Source organism: Girardinichthys multiradiatus, chromosome 15 (assembly GCF_021462225.1).
Source record: "Girardinichthys multiradiatus isolate DD_20200921_A chromosome 15, DD_fGirMul_XY1, whole genome shotgun sequence".
NCBI classification, from domain to species: Eukaryota; Metazoa; Chordata; class Actinopteri; order Cyprinodontiformes; family Goodeidae; genus Girardinichthys; species Girardinichthys multiradiatus.
In genome coordinates this window covers 11,330,045-11,349,053 of record NC_061808.1, presented here as the reverse complement: position 1 = coordinate 11,349,053, position 19,009 = coordinate 11,330,045, and positions in this window count along the sequence as shown.

Here is a 19,009-nt window from a genome sequence, read left to right as displayed (position 1 = left end):
ATTTTTATTCTATGGATTTTTAAACTGAGGTTATGTTAATGGGTCATAAGCAATGTATATCTTGCCTGGAGTAGATAGCTCCCATTAATTTAGTGTAAATCCAGATTAGCTGGTCCTGCAGGCTGAAGCTAACATCCAGTCAGAATGGAGCCAAGACCAAAACAGGCTTCTACTGTCTTAAACTTACTGGCAAGACTTTCCTTTTAAATCAACCAAACGGACATTTAACGTAACCATAAAACAAATAGCCACTGTAAATTTTCTGTTTGTTTTCTGTTTGTTATTGTAATTTATTATTTAGGTGAATAAAACACACTGTTACAACAAACCACGTTCTGCATTCCATGCATATCACTCAAGAGACATCAGAGAAGGCGCTTGTTTACAGATCAGTTTGGCGAAGTATGACTAATGACATATAAGTGTGACTGTGTTTTTTTCTTATATGTTCCTGCTAAGCCATATGCGATAACATTGTTAGGTTTCTAGAGAACCCAGCAACAGAAAAGACAGAATTGTCATTTTATGGTGGGGTTTTGTAGGACAAACGTGCAGACAGGAGCATGGGAGCCACATGGTGAGCTGAAGTCTTTTTATAATAGTAGAACTGTCACGGTTCTGTCACGGTTTACTTGGAATTGGACCCCACAATGCAGACGAGCAGGCAGCGTGATGGTAAGTGAAAAAGATTTAATAATGAAAACTCACTCACTACAGGAGGCAGGAACAAAACAAACGGGCAGGCAAGACATGAACAAAAACAAAAACAGAGTTCAGGCGGGCGACCAGGAGGTCGTCCCGAGCAGGCACAGAGTTCAGGCGGGCGACCAGACACTCTGTGGAACTCCAGAGGCGTGGAGCCTGGCGAACCCTCAGAGGCTGAAGCAGAGCCTGGCGAACCCTCAGAGGTTGAAGCAGAGCCTGGTGAACCCTCAGAGGCTGAAGCAGAGCCTGCCGAACCCTCAGCTCTGGGTTCAAAAGCCAGAACGAGGACAAAACTTTCCTTAAACTCCTACAGACTAGGAACAGGAGCTGAGGCGTCGGCGAGACCCTCAGTGACGTGAGCAAGAGCTGAGGCGTCGGCGAGACCCTCAGTGGCGTGAGCAGAGGCTGAGGCGTCGCCGAGACCCTCAGTGGCGTGAGCAGAGGCTGAGGCGTCGCCGAGACCCTCAGTGGCGTGAGCAGAGGCTGAGGCATCGCCGAGACCCTCAGTGGCGTGAGCAGAGGTTGAGGCGTCAGACGGACCCTCAGTGGCGTGAGCAGAGGCGTCGCCGGGGCCCCCGATGACTTGAGCCGGGGCGTCCCTCTTACGACGTCTTCTGCGCCATGTGGAGGGGGTTGACGCTGACTTAGGGTCAGGCTGTGGTGTGTCTGGCCTGGAGTCAGGCTGAGGCTGTGGTGTGTCTGGCCTGGAGTCAGGCTGAGGCTGTGGCGTGTCTGGCCTGGAGTCAGGCTGAGGCCGTGGTGTGTCTGGCCTGGAGTCCGGCTGAGGCTGTGGTGTGTCTGGCTTGGAGTCAGGCTGAGGCTGTGGTGTGTCTGGCTTGGAGTCAGGCTGAGGCTGTGGTGTGTCTGGCCTGGAGTCAGGCTGAGGCTGTGGTGTGTCTGGCCTGGAGTCCGGCTGAGGCTGTGGTGTGTCTGGCCTGGAGTCAGGCTGAGGCTGTGGTGTGTCTGGCTTGGAGTCAGGCTGAGGCTGTGGTGTGTCTGGCCTGGAGTCAGGCTGAGGCTGTGGTGTGTCTGGCCTGGAGTCAGGCTGAGGCTGTGGTGTGTCTGGCCTGGAGTCAGGCTGAGGCCGTGGTGCGTCTGGCTTGGAGTCAGGCTGAGGCTGTGGTGTGTCTGGCCTGGAGTCAGGCTGAGGCTGTGGCGTGTCTGGCCTGGAGTCAGGCTGAGGCCGTGGTGTGTCTGGCCTGGAGTCCGGCTGAGGCTGTGGTGTGTCTGGCTTGGAGTCAGGCTGAGGCTGTGGCGCGTCTGGCCTGGAGTCAGGCTGAGGCTGTGGCGCGTCCGGCCTGGAGTCAGGCTGAGGCTGTGGTGCGTCTGGCCGGGAGTCAGGCTGAGGCTGTGGCGCGTCTGGCCTGGAGTTAGGCTGTGGTGTGTCAGGCTGTGGTTTGTCAGGCTGTGGACCTGACGTGGGCTGCTCTGCAGCAGCAGCAGCTCCCTGGAGTCCTGACGTGGGCTGCTCTGCAGCAGCAGCAGCTCCATGGAGTCCTGACCTGGGCTGCTCTGCAGCAGCAGCAGCTCGCTGGAGTCCTGACGTGGGCTGCTCTGCAGCAGCGCCCTGGAGACTTGACGTGGGCTGCTCTGCAGCAGCGCCCTGGAGACTTGACGTGGGCAATGGAGGATGGCAGTAAAACAGCCTTACTGCCGCTTCATACTCCATCTCGATCTGCCTTATCCTCTCCATCAGTTCAGGAGAGGAATACAGGAGACCAGTCGTCCTGAGGATCTTTATTTGGCTTGCAGTGAATCTCAAGCGCTGCTCCAGCTCGGCAGGTGTTGCCCCAGAACACCGGGCTGGAGCGAGCGCAGACGGCATGGGCGGAGGTGCAGCGAGCCTGGGAGACAGTGCTGTGGCAGACGAAGATGCAGGCTTACTTGCTGCAGCCCTCACGGCTGGGAATCCCTGAATGACGGAGATCCGTGCGGCGGGAGGAAGATGATAGCTTTGTTGTAGGTACGGAAGCAGGTGGGGAACGTAGGAGCTGAGGTGGAGGGACAGAACAGCCCTCCCGAACTCTCTGGCGCTGGGCCGCCTCACGCTCCATCTGTTCCAGCAGCAGAGGAGACGACAGAACCTCTAAATCAGTCGGCAGAAGTCTCATCGCCTCCTTCATTTGCTGCTTAACCCAACGATCCCTGGCGCTCTCCTGCCTACTGTCCGCGAGGTCCATGCTTGGCGGAAACATACTGTCACAGTTTACTTGATATTGGACCTCAGAATGCAGACGTGCAGGCAGCGTGATGGTAAGTGAAATGGTTTAATAACAAAAACTCACTCACAGCAGGAGGCAGGAACAAAACAAATGGGCAGGCAAGACAGGCATGGCATGATCAAAAAGACAAGACTTGGTTTAAAAACAAGACATGAGCATGAGAATGAAAGATGTTTCTGCGAAGACTAACAGAACAGGTGTGAATATAAGGCGTGAAAAGCAGGTGGAGTAAGGAGACAGATTGACTTGAAGCAGGTGAAGTGAATAAACTTAATTAACAGAACAAAACGTGACTGGAGCAAAACAGAGACTCTTGAACACAAACTAGAAAAACATGAAGCAAAAGCATAACCAGATCCGAAAACCAAACTTGACAAAACATGAACAAGACGACAAAACAAAAGCATGACCAGGAAAATAAACAGAAACATGATTCAAAACTTGAACAGTGAAAAACATAAGGAAAAACCCCGAAACCAAAAACCAAACAACCCTACATCATGACAAGAACTGCTTAACTTACAGGTAGCGACAGGACAGGGAACACAGGCAAGTTTACAGACAAGGAGCAGGCAGATAACAGTCAAGGACAGCTAAGCATGACAAACAGGAGGATCCAATGACGAACAATGAAAATCAGAGAGTATAAACGCATAAGCATGGTGAAATAAAATGACCAACGAACAAAAAGAGCCAATCAGATTAAATGTGGAGCAGCTGCAAGGAAACTGCAGAGCAACTAATTAACACAGATGAATGAGAACACTGAGTAATCCAGGTAAGGAAAAACCATCTAAACAGAAGAATGAACCAAAACCCCAATCTACCATGCATAAACTGAAATAACCTCAACTGGAGAAAATAAATTCAGGGAAGTGCAGAGAAACAAAGACACTCAAAAACAGGTGAATCATGACAAGAATTGGTTCATGAAGATGATGCACATGGATAGGAGCGGTCAGATTGGATTTTCAAGTACCAGCTATAGCAGCTCTTAAAAGTGTACCCAACTCTTAAAATATCAGGTTTTTGGAATGTAAAACAAGCTATAATGAGACCTATATTTTGTGTTATTCAAATGAAAAGATAAACTTATAACAACAAAGAAATCTAAAGAAAAAGCTGCTAAATCCTTATAGCATACATGTGCACATCCTAATCTAATACTCACTTAGTCAAAGTGAAACCAGCATATAGAATATACCAGAATATAGCATTTGCAAATGGCCAACATATCAGGGAATTCCATTGGATGGAAAATTTCAATACCTTGAAAAGCGTCATACCAGTTTCATTTCTGAAGAGTTCCATTTCTCAGAAAAAAAGCCCATCAGACCAGATAAAACTGCTCCAGAATCCATTTCAGATTCTATTAAAGGCCAGTCATGCAGCATGTTTACTAAAATCTAGAAATTACCTTAAAAATCTGGGGTCAGTTCCCATGACCCCCTGTGACATCAGGTGACCTGGATGCTAAAATATGGGACTTTTACAGGACTTTATTTTAAGGAGCTTTGAGTGTTTGGGTAGAGATTAGTAGCAGACATTGCATGGGTATTTCTAGTGCTAATTGTTTTCTTTTACATTTTAAATCTTCACAGAGATCTATGGAAGGTATGATTTGATTCTGCCACTGACTGATCTCCCATTTGTTGGCATATCTACGTCAATATAAGATTTCTTTTCAGGGGAAAACTGGTTTTAGCCAGATTTGGCTGTAAAGCTGATTTATTTGATATCATTAAATGCAATTTCTGGTTTATTATGGCTAAAATGAAGAGCTGGGGAAATGCCGTTTTCTCTAGTGGATTGTACCTAAAAAACACAGATTTGTATTTGTCTAAGATTTATATAAATTTATTCAGACTGATGCAAACATGAGCTTTCTCAAAACTTTAGACACATTTTACCAACAATGCTATGATAAAATGTTTCTGTAGAAAAATTACAAACATCCTTCATGTTCTGAACCAAAGTTGTAGATGCCATTGGTTATAAAAAATAAAGGCATCCTAAGGCAATGGCTTTGATATAAAGGCTTGCTTGTGCTTTTAAATATCTTCACTTTTTGGGCTACAAAATATATTACAAAAAATTGGCTTATTTTTTCCTTCCAAACTTTAAAAATAATGTCAAGTATTTCCTTGGTTGACAGTGTTTGTCATAGTTTTGAATTTTAGTTGAAAACCATGACAATTCAAATGTATCATTTAGATTAAATTCATTTATAAATTCTGAGGTGAAGAGTACAATGGATTTCGGTTTTTAAACAGTTAAAATAAAACCTGCTAGAAAACATTTCTTATTTTTACGAATATTAAAAGTAATAGTAATGACACTAATGTCTCAGTCGGGATTTTTTTGGCCCCTATACTGATCTGAGCCATTTAAGACAAGGCCTTTGCTGATATCAGGTCAAAGAGAATTGTTGAAATCCACTGCTTGTATATGTTGGAAAACTCCATCTTGAAAGTGCAGAGAAAATACACATTACATTTCATTAGTATTATGTGATCCATACCACCAATACTCTTCATGATTCTGCATTTTCAATTTTTTTCTTGACAACAATAGATAATGTTTTGCACCAGGAGTTTCTACCGGACAGTACAGGACCCCAACTCAAGGTCAACTAGTTTAAAAAAGCCTCTATAATGTTCTGAAAAAGTGTCACCTAAAATGCACATTTATCCTTAGTTTTTTAAGGATATACAGGTCCTTCTCAAAATATGAGCATATTGTGATAAAGTTCATTATTTTCCATAATGTCATGATGAAAATTTTACATTCATATATTTTAGATTCATTGCACACTAACTGAAATATTTCAGGTCTTTTATTGTCTTAATACGGATGATTTTGGCATACAGCTCATGAAAACCCAAAATTCCTATCTCACAAAATTAGCATATTTCATCCGACCAATAAAAGAAAAGTGTTTTTAATACAAAAAACGTCAACCTTCAAATAATCATGTACAGTTATGCACTCAATACTTGGTCGGGAATCCTTTGGCAGAAATGACTGCTTCAATGTGGCGTGGCATGGAGGCAATCAGCCTGTGGCACTGCTGAGGTCTTATGGAGGCCCAGGATGCTTCGATAGCGGCCTTTAGCTCATCCAGAGTGTTGGGTCTTGAGTCTCTCAAAGTTCTCTTCACAATATCCAACAGATTCTCTATGGGGTTCAGGTCAGGAGAGTTGGCAGGCCAATTGAGCACAGTGATACCATGGTCAGTAAACCATTTACCAGTGGTTTTGGCACTGTGAGCAGGTGCCAGGTCGTGCTGAAAAATGAAATCTTCATCTCCATAAAGCTTTTCAGCAGATGGAAGCATGAAGTGCTCCAAAATCTCCTGATAGCTAGCTGCATTGACCCTGCCCTTGATAAAACAGAGTGGACCCACACCAGCAGCTGACACGGCACCCCAGATCATCACTGACTGTGGGTACTTGACACTGGACTTCTGGCATTTTGGCATTTCCTTCTCCCCAGTCTTCCTCCAGACTCTGGCACCTTGATTTCCGAATGACATGCAGAATTTGCTTTCATCCAAAAAAAGTACTTTGGACCACTGAGCAACAGTCCAGTGCTGCTTCTCTGTAGCCCAGGTCAGGCGCTTCTGCCGCTGTTTCTGGTTCAAAAGTGGCTTGACCTGGGGAATGCGGCACCTTTAGACCATTTCCTGCACACGCCTGTGCACGGTGGCTCTGGATGTTTCTACTCCAGACTCAGTCCACTGCTTCCGCAGGTCCCCCAAGTTCTGGAATCGGCCCTTCTCCACAATCTTCCTCAGGGTCCGGTCACCTCTTCTCGTTGTGCAGCGTTTTCTGCCACACTTTTTCCTTCCCACAGACTTCCCACTGAGGTACCTTGATACAGCACTCTGGGAACAGCCTATTCGTTCAGAAATTTCTTTCTGTGTCTTACCCTCTTGCTTGAGGGTGTCAATAGTGGCCTTCTGGACAGCAGTCAGGTCGGCAGTCTTACCCATGATTGGGGTTTTGAGTGATGAACCAGGCTGGGAGTTTTAAAGGCCTCAGGAATCTTTTGCAGGTGTTTAGAGTTAAGTCGTTGATTCAGATGATTAGGTTCATAGCTCGTTTAGAGACCCTTTTAATGATATGCTAATTTTGTGAGATAGGAATTTTGGGTTTTCATGAGCTGTATGCCAAAATCATCCGTATTAAGACAATAAAAGACCTGAAATATTTCAGTTAGTGTGCAATGAATCTAAAATATATGAATGTTAAATTTTCATCATGACATTATGGAAAATAATGAACTTTATCACAATATGCTAATATTTTGAGAAGGACCTGTACCTGTTTTGAAGCTAAAGCTCCAATCTACTATGTTTGAAAAGTGACTAGTTTGAAAAGTTACTAGGATACCTGTGTGTGTTTGCATGTCACAGCTGCACTGTTGCAGACTGGTCGCAGGGGTGCCAGGTTTTGGTTGTCTGAAGCCTCCACCTGAGAAGCGCAGTACTGTTCAAAGTTGTCCTTTGTATTTGATCTGTTTTACAGTGAACAAGAGCGATGCAGCATTGTTATAAGAATAAAAATAAAACGTCTTCTGTTGACCATACCTTTCATCTCCATGGCTGTAAACTGTGTGAATGAAGAGATCATGAAGATAAGGAGCACCTTTTTTCTGTAAATCAGACAGGGGTACATGCTTGCTTTTTAAAAAAGAATGGGGATTAATAAAGACCCTATAAATGTGTCTGACTACGGAGCATGATTAAACATTTTAGTCCACTTGCTCCATTTTGTTTCAGCACCTGGTCTGTTAAAGTCATGTGACCTTTTCTACAACGGGCTCAGATGTCCAAAGCAGTCGAGGAGAGCTGGAAAGAGCAGGAAAGCATATTTTTCTTTAAGTTTTGTCCACACACAGCAATAAACTCTGTAAATAAATCTAAAACTTGGCATATAGCCGAAATGGCAGAAGGTGGCCAATAGAAAAATGTTCACTGTGAATTTAAATCAGGATGTCCTGTGCTAAAAGATTGTGTCTGGTTTGCCTCACACCACATGCAAGGCCAATACTATGGTTTTGCAAGCTGTGCAGACGAAAACAGACTTTTAAAAGATGTTTAAAAGTAATTTCACAGGGGGTGCGGCTGATATAAATTTACTGACAGTACACCAACAACAGGTATTCCTGTTGAGTATAGTCAGGAATTCTGAGACAAGAACAACAAGTGGATGCTTGGTACCAAATCAGGTTTGATCTTACAAAAGTTAAAACAACAATTTGTTTTTACATTCTAAGACTCGTTTTTCTTAGTTGGAAAACAAGACAAGATCTCACTACTTTTCACAAGGTATCTACTTTTGAAATTTGGAGGACAAATATGTCAGATTAAATATAAAAACACATGCTGGTTATGTGGTACTGGCATTGCAGCTGCTAATCAAATGTATACATTTTTAAAGCAACCTTCAGCCTTTTAAGAAGAGAGAAATTTCTATATTTAAAATTTCAATCAAATGATTCTAACAATTCAGATGAAGAAGAGATATCTAGCGGGAAGCTATTTTCATGCCAATGCAATGTTGCACAAACAAGCACACTTTATTTAATAATACAATGTAATTTTTGAATTAATTTCAATCTAGTTCTATGTTTGTTGGAATGAAGTATAGTCAGTACTGTGAGGTATTTCCTTACAACTTAAAATCTAGTTTCTTAGTTTCCCAAATATGCCACCTGGAAACACGTGTAATGCTTTTATTTTGATGTTTGGGTTGGTTATCTTTAGTCTAAATCTATGATAAAAACAAACTCCCAAACCAACCTCCCAAATTTCCATTTGTTTTGTAAAATTAAGACACATTCTTGCCGTGAAAGCTTTAGGTGACCTTCGTTCATAATGCTGCAGCACATTCAGGCATAGGAAAATCATCCCATGTGTCCATTTTTGCTTCTTTATTATCCTTTCAACAAAGGCTTCATCAGGCTGAAGTGGCTAAGTACCCCTCATCCAGCTCAACCAAATCACAATATGAAAAATATCAAAGGATTAAAGGAGACAATTATTATTTGTTTTCTGTCCATTTGGCGCTTTGTCAGAGGCCGTAAATGCTTTCATTACAATGTAAATCATTTTTTTTATTTCCACAAGAATACATTTCTGGTTCATTAACAGCACCTTGCAGGCATTGTGCACAATTGATGAACTGAAGAACATCTCCTGGCATGATTGATTTGGAAAAAATAAAATAAAATGTACGTGCACAAACATGCATGCACAGGCAGAGATGGAAAAGCTTTTTGAAACTGACTGTGCAGTTTCCAGCATGAATGCAGACACATTGTTTGCACAGCCACACAGATTAGAAAGGTTTCCTTTGAATTCATTTCTGAGTTGTACGCAAAAGCATATTTTAAGGACACAGAGAAGAGCAGCCAATGTCACAACCTCATCACCGTTAAGTTTATGTTTAAACACCCTTATTGTTCTCTGCGCTTCATACACTAAATTAAAATCCAGGGCACAGAAGCATGATGTGTCCTCGTAAACAGCAGCAGAGGTAAGCTTTTAATCACATACTCACACAAGGTGGTAAAAGCTTATGACTATGCTGCTGAAAGTCACTAACTGGTTGATGCACAGTTGAATTAATCCAACTTATACCACTCTACTAAAAATGACTAAACTGTGATTATGTGAAATCTTTTACTGTAATTGAAAATGTTTTGGAGATTTTTTTTCTGCAAGAGTAAAAAAAGGCCCCAAACCGGATCATTTCTCTTATGGTTTCTGGAAGCATACTATACTATGCTTTTCAAACCAAACATGCACATATATGTCCCATCTTAAAATCTAACATTTAATCTGCCAGTTAGGCTCTCACAAACTCATAGTTTTTGCTTTGAGTTGCATAAAAGTTTATATAACAATAAGAGAGTTACCACAAAATTTGCCAAATTATGCAAGTTATATATTTAAAGGCCTCAATCATTCATCCATAGATGCATCATGGTGCATCTGTGGTTGCACCTGTCCTTTCTGGAAGACATTAGCAGATCCTGCTGCATCTGTAACCCTAAATTCATTCTCAGCACACCGCCTGTTTGAGATGAAGCCCTCAGCCAGGCATTAAAGGTCATTGTTTTTCACCCCAGTCAGATTTGCAAACTTATTTTTTCATGCTCAATAAGAATTCTGAACAAACAAACTTCATGAGACGGATAGCTTCTGTTATGGTTACCACTGCTTTCACTCATTATTTATTTAGTTATTACCATCCATTGTCTGTTGTATTTATTACAGAAATATATGTATTGGCATGTTTACCTGCTTTTCCTAAAGCACAAACAGAGTTTCATTTACATTTTTTTTGTAAATGATGTGTTATGAGAAGGCATTATATTATTCTGTTCCATACAAAAACTGTGATGCATGGTGCATTTCACCACCTTCAGAGATTTGAGTTGCAGTAGCTGCTTCATTGGAACAGACCACACAGGCCAGCCTACACTCCCCACATGCATCACTAAGCCTCCATCGCCCATAACTCTGTGACTAATTCACCACCTTTTCTTCCTTGGGCCACCTCCTTTAATAGATACTCACCACTACACACTACAAGTTCTCACAAGCACACTCCTAAACCTTGTGGAAAGCCTTCCAAAAAGCGCTAAAGCTGTTATAGCAGCAAAGAGTCGGCAGACAATTCTATTAAACCCTATTAGGACTAAAGATTAGGGTCTCACACTAGTTCATGTGAGATAGCAGGTGACTCAATGCTTTCAGCAATATAGTATTCAGGCCAACAGATTCCATATATAAAATTGTGTTTAATTTGAGAGATGATGTCTGACAACCTTTTGTATAAAATAACAGTAAGAAACTTGGGTATCTCGTTTTTTATGAGGTAAAACTCACAGTGCACTCACCTTTGATATTGTGTCCTAATAGTAACAAACCCGCGCTACATTCAGTGAGCATAAACACAAAAACTGTCCCGGAAATGAGACAATGTTTGTATTTATATTCACCAAGAAAACCATCACCACTACATTCACGCTCAATGACTCTCCAGGGCTGTTTTACTTTTTCAAACCCAGTGGTATGTTTTCAAAGCACATGCATCCAAAACTGAAATGATACCAATTTGGATTCAGTCTGCAGATTGTGTTTGGACAAAAAACACTGGATGCGGAAAAAATATGTGGAAATACGGCGGCGATGGATTTACTGAGCCACGGGTAATGAAGGCTGACAATGGGTTTAACCCAGGTGGTACACCTGTGGGCTATGAGCAAGGAGAAGAAAAGAATGGGCAGCAGGTGATAATGGAAGAGAGGAGAAGACTTGAGGATAGGAGTGAGGGAACGAAAAGTATGACCAGATGAAGGCAACTAAATGGGGAGGTATGAGAATAAAGGGAGAGAGGATACAGGTTTAAAACAAGTTATAAAAGTGGATGAGATGGTAATAACCTCCCAAACGAACATTTGGCTACACATCTGTCGGAAACAGTTTATTTTCCATGCCTCTCATGACATAAAAATAATCATACCAAAGTCCATATTTTTAAATATTATAGATTTTTGACAGCACTGTTTTATTGCAAGGCGAGTTGACCTCCATTTTAATTACAGTTGCAAATGATCAAGAGCTGTTAATCTAATTTTATCAACATTTCTTTCTGTCACAGAGTCACATTTCTGGACTTTGTTTGTGGCTTTGTGTTTGTTTACCTTTTGCTTAGATGTTTCTATTATGGTTTTTGTATCGTGTTTTCTTTTCTCCCTCTTCCGCCTCCTAGTGTTTACTTCTTAAGTTCTTTTATGGTTGTTTTCTTATTACTTTGTATGGTTTATTATTATTATTATTGTAATTATTATAGTTCTTGGTCTTCCCTGGATTCTCTAGTTTTATTTCTCTTTAGTATCTTTGTGGTTAATTGTGTTTTATTTGTTCCTTTGCACTCTTCTTGTTTACTAGTTTATTTTCTGTTTCCTTTCCAGTTAATTCAGTCAGTGTGGTTAGGTTTGTTTACTTTTGCATTCAGGTTTTCTTTATCAAGTTGTTATTGTTGTTCCTATGTTCCCTCTAGTTTCTCTGTTTATTTTAGTCATGATTATTCTAGTTTTCTTATTCCCCATTTGATTATTTATCTTTGTCTATAGGTTTGCTTGGTCTGTGTTTCTGTTTATTGTTTATTAGTTACTTTGCTCATGCTCAGTCTTCGTATTTGTTTCACGTGTTCCTTCTGCCTCCTTGTCACAGCTGTTCCCTGTTTTCTCTGATTACCTGCCCTTTGTTATCCCTCAGTATGTTAGTTGGTTTTGTGTCATTGTTTGTTGCTGGTCCCTTGTGTTTGTCATACCCCGTTCTCAACCCACGTATTCGTGCTGAGTTTTTTGCAGAACTTCTTGTAGGTTTTTGGATCAGGACTTTGTTTGCATCTGCAGTGCCTTGTTTGGTTTCTTTTGAAAACCTCTGGAAATAAAGCTAAAACCTTTTACAACATGCTGCCCCCCAGCTCTTGTCTGCACTTTGGTCCACCCTCAAACCCTTTTCTGACAGAAGGAACCAGCCAACAGGACCAAGCAGACAAGTCAGAAGGGCACCAGTCCACCTTCGACATTCTACGCCACCTCCACCTCCTCACGCCGCCGACATCATCGCCGCGGGCTCTCCTCGTAAACCACAGCCACAGCAGTTTCTCCGGAGTCACCTATGTCTGCAGCAACTCCTGCTGCAGCAGTTTCCCGCTGGGTCCAGTTCTCGACCAGGTCGACATCGTCGCCGCAAAACAGTTGCCTTTGGGGAGTTCCGGATGGGCGCCTCCAACCTTTCCACGGAGGGTCCACCAGCCATGGTTTCTTTGCGACTGTTTTCCCTGAGTTGGGTGATGGTCACTTAGCGCCCTCTGCAGTTCTCCAGCCACCGGTGCAGCCTCCAGCCCCGAGTTGGGTTCAAGCCGGGCTGGAGGAAATGAAGAAAAGGTTCATGAAGGAACGTTGCTGTGGTTTTGTGCTTCACCTAATGGATCACCCAGAGGATCTGTACCTAGTGCACTCTGTTCTTCAGGCCGAATTCATTGCGGAGGGATGGCTCGACGCTCCAGCTCCTCTTTCTGCTGGAGGTCCCTTTGACCCTCTTCTGGTGGCCGTAAAAGCAGCACAGAGCCCCGAGTATCCTGATCCACAGCATGCAGACAAGCCTCTGGACTCACAGCAAGCAGCCAAGCCTATGGACTCACAGCATGCAGCCAAGCTACAAGGGCCTCCGCCTGCAGCCAAGCTACAAGAGCCTCCGCCTGCAGCCAAGCTACAAGAGCCTCCGCCGGCAGCCAAGCTACAAGAGCCTCCGCCGGCAGCCAAGCTACAAGAGCCTCCGCCGGCAGCCAAGCTACAAGAGCCTCCGCCGGCCTCTTCAGTGTCTTCAGAGCCACAGCCGGCCTCTTCAGTGTCTTCAGAGCCACAGCCGGGCTCTTCAGTGTCTTCAGAGCCACAGCCGGCCTCTTCAGTGTCTTCAGAGCCACAGCCGGCCTCTTCAGGTTCTTCAGAGCCACAACCGGCTGCTTCAGGGTCATCTGAACCTTGCCTAGTTCCGGAGGAGTCCGTGGGTGGGCTGCCTCCATTTCCTCGTCATGCTCCGGAGGAGCCCGTGGGTGGGCTGCCTCCATTTCCTCGTCATGCTCCGGAGGAGCCCGTGGGTGGGCTGCCTCCACGACCTGGTCCAGAGCACCTGCTCAGTTTCCTCTGTGGGGTGCTACTGGAAATACGGACTGACGCTTTGACTTTGACTGACTTTGTGGCGCAGGACACACGGTGTCTTCCTCCATGCTTCACGGTGGGAACCAGGCATGTACAGTCCATCCGTTCACCTCTTCTGCGCCGCACAAAGACACAGTGGTTGGAACCAAAGATCGCCAACTTGGACTCATCAGACCAAAGCACAGATTTCCACTGGTCTAATGTCCATTCCTTGTGTTCTTTAGCCCAAACAAGTATCTTCTGCTTGTTGTCTGTCCTCAGCAGTGGTTTCCTAGCAGCTATTTTACCATGAAGGCCTGATTCACACAGTCTCCTATTAACAGTTGTTCTAGAGATGTGTCTGCTGCTAGAACTCTGTGTGGCATTGACCTGTTCTCTAATCTGAGCTGCTGTTAACCTGCAATTTCTGAGGCTGGTGACTCGGATAAACTTATCGTCCACAACAGAGGTGACTCTTGGTCTTCCTTTCCTGGTGCGGTCCTCATGTGAGCCAGTTTCTTTGTAACCCTTGGTGGTTTTTTGCGACTGCACTTGGGGACACTTTCAAAGTTTTACCAATTGTTTGGACTGACTGACCTTCATTTCTTAAAGTAATGATGGCCACTCGTTTTTCTTTACTTAGCTGCTTTTTTCTTGCCATAATACAAATTCTAACAGTCTATTCAGTAGGACTATCAGCTGTGTACTGTATCCACCTCCTGCACAACACAACTGATGGTCCCAACCCCATTTATAAGGCTTGAAATCCCACTTATTAAACCTGACAGGGCACACCTGTGAAGTAAAAACCATTTCAGGTGACTACCTCTTGAAGTTTATCAACAGAATGCCAAGAGTGTGCGGAGCAGTAATCAATGCAAAAGGTGGCTAGTTCGAAGACATATTTTCAGTTGTTTCACACTTTTTTGTTCAGTATATCATTCCACGTGTTAATTAATAGTTTTGATGCCTTCAGTGTGAAGCTACAATATTCATAGTCATGAAAATAAAGACAACTCTTTGAATGAGAAGGTGTGTCCAAACTTTTGGTCTGTACTGTATGCAGAGTGTTTTAAATGAATGTGATCCGGTGGACAAAAGGTTGAGGCAGTATTAATACTAGGATCTGAAAAAAGAAAATTCCAGAAGAGTGATTTAACACTGTCTAACAGAAGAAAGGTGTGTAATAAATCCAATTTCCTGACATAAAGAGCTGTGTAAAATCATTATAGATACTGGTTTGTGATGTGCTTTTTTACAATAATTATATTGAGAACTGCAGACTTGATTCAGGTTGTCGAGCTTTCACCCCTCTGCAAATAAATGCATCCTTTAGGACAGCACAAGGAATGACGAGATCCGCTGATAAGTGTCACTTTAGAATAATATCACACTTATGAGGACCTGAGAATAAATAGTCACAGATCACAGGTTTACAGGACCAGAAGGAAAGAACTCCAAAAAGAAAAATTATGTGAAGAGTAATTAAAAGTAATTTCCTTCTCTATTTGAATAGCTAGTGGATTTTGAATTTGTTTTACGGAAAAGTCTGTTTCACATTTTGGAAAAGTCACTTTAATGTTTTATCTAGTTACATAAAATCTACATTTTACCCTTTTGCAAACTGTATAAATATTCTGTTTTAGAAATTATCCACTTATATATACCATTCACAATCTTTTTTGTATTTTGACATGTATAAACATTGTTTAAAATATGGAGTTTTGATGAAAATTCAAACTGAAAGACTCACTTCCACCCCCCGGCTGTCCTATGACTCCACCGTGCGTCACTCCTCCATCCAATCAGCGTCAGATCCACATGTGTCTTCAATCAATCATTTTCCGAGGCTTCACTTTTAAGGACCTCCAGTCATGGATTCCCCACTCTTCAGCTGAGCTTCGATGATCAGCTGAGACATGTCCGACTAGTTTCGTGACGAATCCCCGCCCTCCTTCCTCCTCCGCTCGTAGGAGCGTTCGACTGGCCTCCTGCCGTGATGGCCCCTTATCCCTTGTCTCAGCTCCGGTCAAGTGGAAGGCACCTTAAAAACTCCAATCGTCCTACTAAGCATCACCGAGGTCACCCTGCCTTCACCCTGGCTCCCGCCGCCGCGTCAACCAGTCCGGCTTCTGCAGTGGTTCTCCTCCGATCTCATCTCTCAAACCGATTTTCCCGCTCCCCAGGCTTCGACGTCTTCTTCTACTCCGGTCATCCCACAATCTTCCCTGCTTTATTCATCTCGTCCATTGATTCTCTCCAGAGCTTCATATTATCTTTTACTCAGCTTCTCCGGGTGTTCGCCTCCAATTCTGCCACGTCACCACAACCTCTTCTCCGCTCCACCAACATTCAACCCGCTTCTTGGCCCCTCCCTCTGACATTCACCATCGCAACGCTCGTCCTGGCTCATCTCTAAGGGTGAGATGTATCACTTCATTCTCTTTTCTCAACTGTTTCCTCATTCATATGCCCTTCAAGCACGCTGAGCTTCCCACTCCTCTTTTACATTCAGGTAGATCATATACTCCCATGCATTCTACATTTTACTCATGCTCCGCTCCAAATTCTGCATTGGCAGTGTGAGATCTCTGCTGGCTGGTTCTGGCACTTCATTGTTCTCAGCTGCAACTCATCCAGCTAATGAGCTCATGGCTTTTTAAGACAGCTGCTGACACAGTCTGTTGCTGGAACATAGTCTCTGTTATGTGGACTTCTGTCAGCCTGCCTGATCGCTTGTTGTCCTGCCTTCCTGTCGATCTGCCCATCTGTCTGCCTGCCTGTCGCCATATGGAACTCTTCTTCAGGAAATCTGCACTGTAAATATTTCCACCGCCAGAACACTCTCTCTCTGCTCGGATCCTTGGGGCTTCCTCATCCTCTGGCTTCTAACAACTCTAATCAAGGTCTACCTAAGTTGGAACAATAAAACCTCATTTCAATCTAATTCTGTGCATCGAATCTGTGTCATCTTCTGATTTGGTTATATTTCGACAACCTGAGTAAATTAATGATAGTATGTTCCAGCCAGCAGACATGTCGAAAAACAAATCAGATGAAGATGAACAGACCTCCTGGAGGGAACGCCTCCAATCCACTGAGACCATGCTTCAACAGTTGCTACAACAACAAAGGACGACAGATGCCCATCTCACGGAACTTGGTGGTATGGTACATGCCTTAAGTGAAATATTAACCAAACTCTCACCCGCTCCTTCCAATCCTCCAGTTCGTTCTGAGAATCCTCAGCCACCCACAACCCACTCATCCGGAATCCGAGAACCTGATTTCCGTCCGTCTGAACTTTTTGATGGCAACCCTAATAATTTTGGTGGGTTTTCTCTCCAATGTGAGTTGGCTTTTAGTCGTTCCCCCTCTCTGTTTCCGACTGCTGCTTCCAAGATCACTTTTATTGTTACCTCCCTAAAAGGATCTGCTTTACGCTGGGCGCACGCTTTTCTCACAACTAACCCTATTGAGTCTCTGAGTTATGCTGTTTTTTTCAGTCACTTCAAGGAAGTCTTTGATCAACCACTCCAACAGGAGACAGCTGCTAAGAAGTTACTTACCCTCAAACAGGGAAAGAGGGCATTGGCGGAGTTCGCCATCGACTTCCGGGTGGCAGCACAGGAGGTGGGTTGGGATGAAGCGGCACTCAAGGGTATTTTTGTGAATTCCCTTACAGATCAGATAAAGGACCAGTTGGTTTTAAGAGATCAACCTGCGAGACTGGATGATTTAATCAAACTATCAATCCGTATTGACAACCGCCTAAGAGAGAGACAAGCAGAGAGGAATCATAAGTCAGAGTGGCAGCACTTTATGGCACCTCGGACCGCTTACCTTGATACACCCACTTCCTCTTCGGAGGGATCTGTGGAACCTGAGCCTATGCAGGTTGGTCACACTCGTCTCTCTCCTGAAGAGCGACAACGTCGTTTTGGGGCTGGTCTTTGTTTGTATTGTGGACAAGGTGGACATTATGTTGCAAGATGCCCTAAGAAGGGAAAAGAGGGGGGCTCGTCAATAGGTCAGGGGACTTTGATGAGCATGTCCCATTTTTCCCCTATATCTCGTCTGTGTTTTCCAGTCACTATTATTATTGGCCAAGAAAAGTGTCCAGTGGATGCTTTTATTGATTCTGGTGCGGAACAGAATCTTATTTCCTTGGATCTAGTTGACAAACTTAAGATACCTTCTCAGTCTCTCAACCACCCCCTTTCTGTTTCGGGCATCACTGGTCAAACCATATCTCAGGTGAAGTTTAAAGTGCCCCACCTTCACATCATTACCTCAGGTAACCACCATGAATGGGGTGAGTTCTTTGTTGTCTCCTCTATCTCCCCACAATTGGTTCTAGGATTTCCGTGGTTGCAGAGACATAATCCCGCAATTAATTGGGTGGAGGGCAGAGTAGAGAAGTGGAGTGATTACTGTCTCCAGAATTGTCTAAAGACTGCTGTCTCTCACTCTAGCAAACAAATTGAACCACCTGAGCCTGTTGATCTGTCTAAGATTCCTCCTGAATACCACAATCTTGCTTCTGTTTTTAGTAAACAGGGGGCTCTTTCTTTACCCATGCATCGCCCCTATGACTGTGCTATTGATCTCCTTCCAGGTGCTCCGTTACCATCCAGCAGACTATACAATCTCTCTGGACCGGAGAGAAGAGTCATGAAGGAGTACATTGAGGATTCCTTAGCATCCGGGATCATTCGACCATCTACCTCCCCCGTTGGCGCCGGCTTCTTCTTTGTGGGGAAGAAAGATGGCACGTTAAGACCCTGCATTGATTATAGGGGGTTGAATCAAATCACAATAAAAAATAAGTACCCCTTACCACTCATTGATTCTATACATGACCAATTACACTCTGCCAAGATTTTTACCAAGCTCGACCTGCGCAATGCGTATCATCTGGTTCGGATCCGAGAGGGTGACGAGTGGAAGACAGCTTTCAAGACTCCCCTGGGACATTTTGAATATTTGGTGATGCCTTTTGGATTGACTAACGCACCCGCTGTTTTTCAGGCTCTTATAAATGATATTCTCCGTGATTTCCTCAACCTCTTTGTGTTTGTTTATCTGGATGATATTTTGATTTTCTCTCAGAACATTGATCAGCATCACCAGCATGTCAGGACCATACTCCAGAGGCTTTATGAAAACCAACTCTTTGTAAAAGCCGAAAAATGTGAATTCGGTGTTTCTTCTGTGACCTTCTTGGGTTTTATTTTTGAAGCAGGCAGGTACAGAACGGATCCTGAGAAGACCAAGGCAGTGGCAGAGTGGCCTACTCCAACGGATCGCAGGCAACTCCAAAGGTTCTTAGGTTTTGCAAATTTTTATAGAAGGTT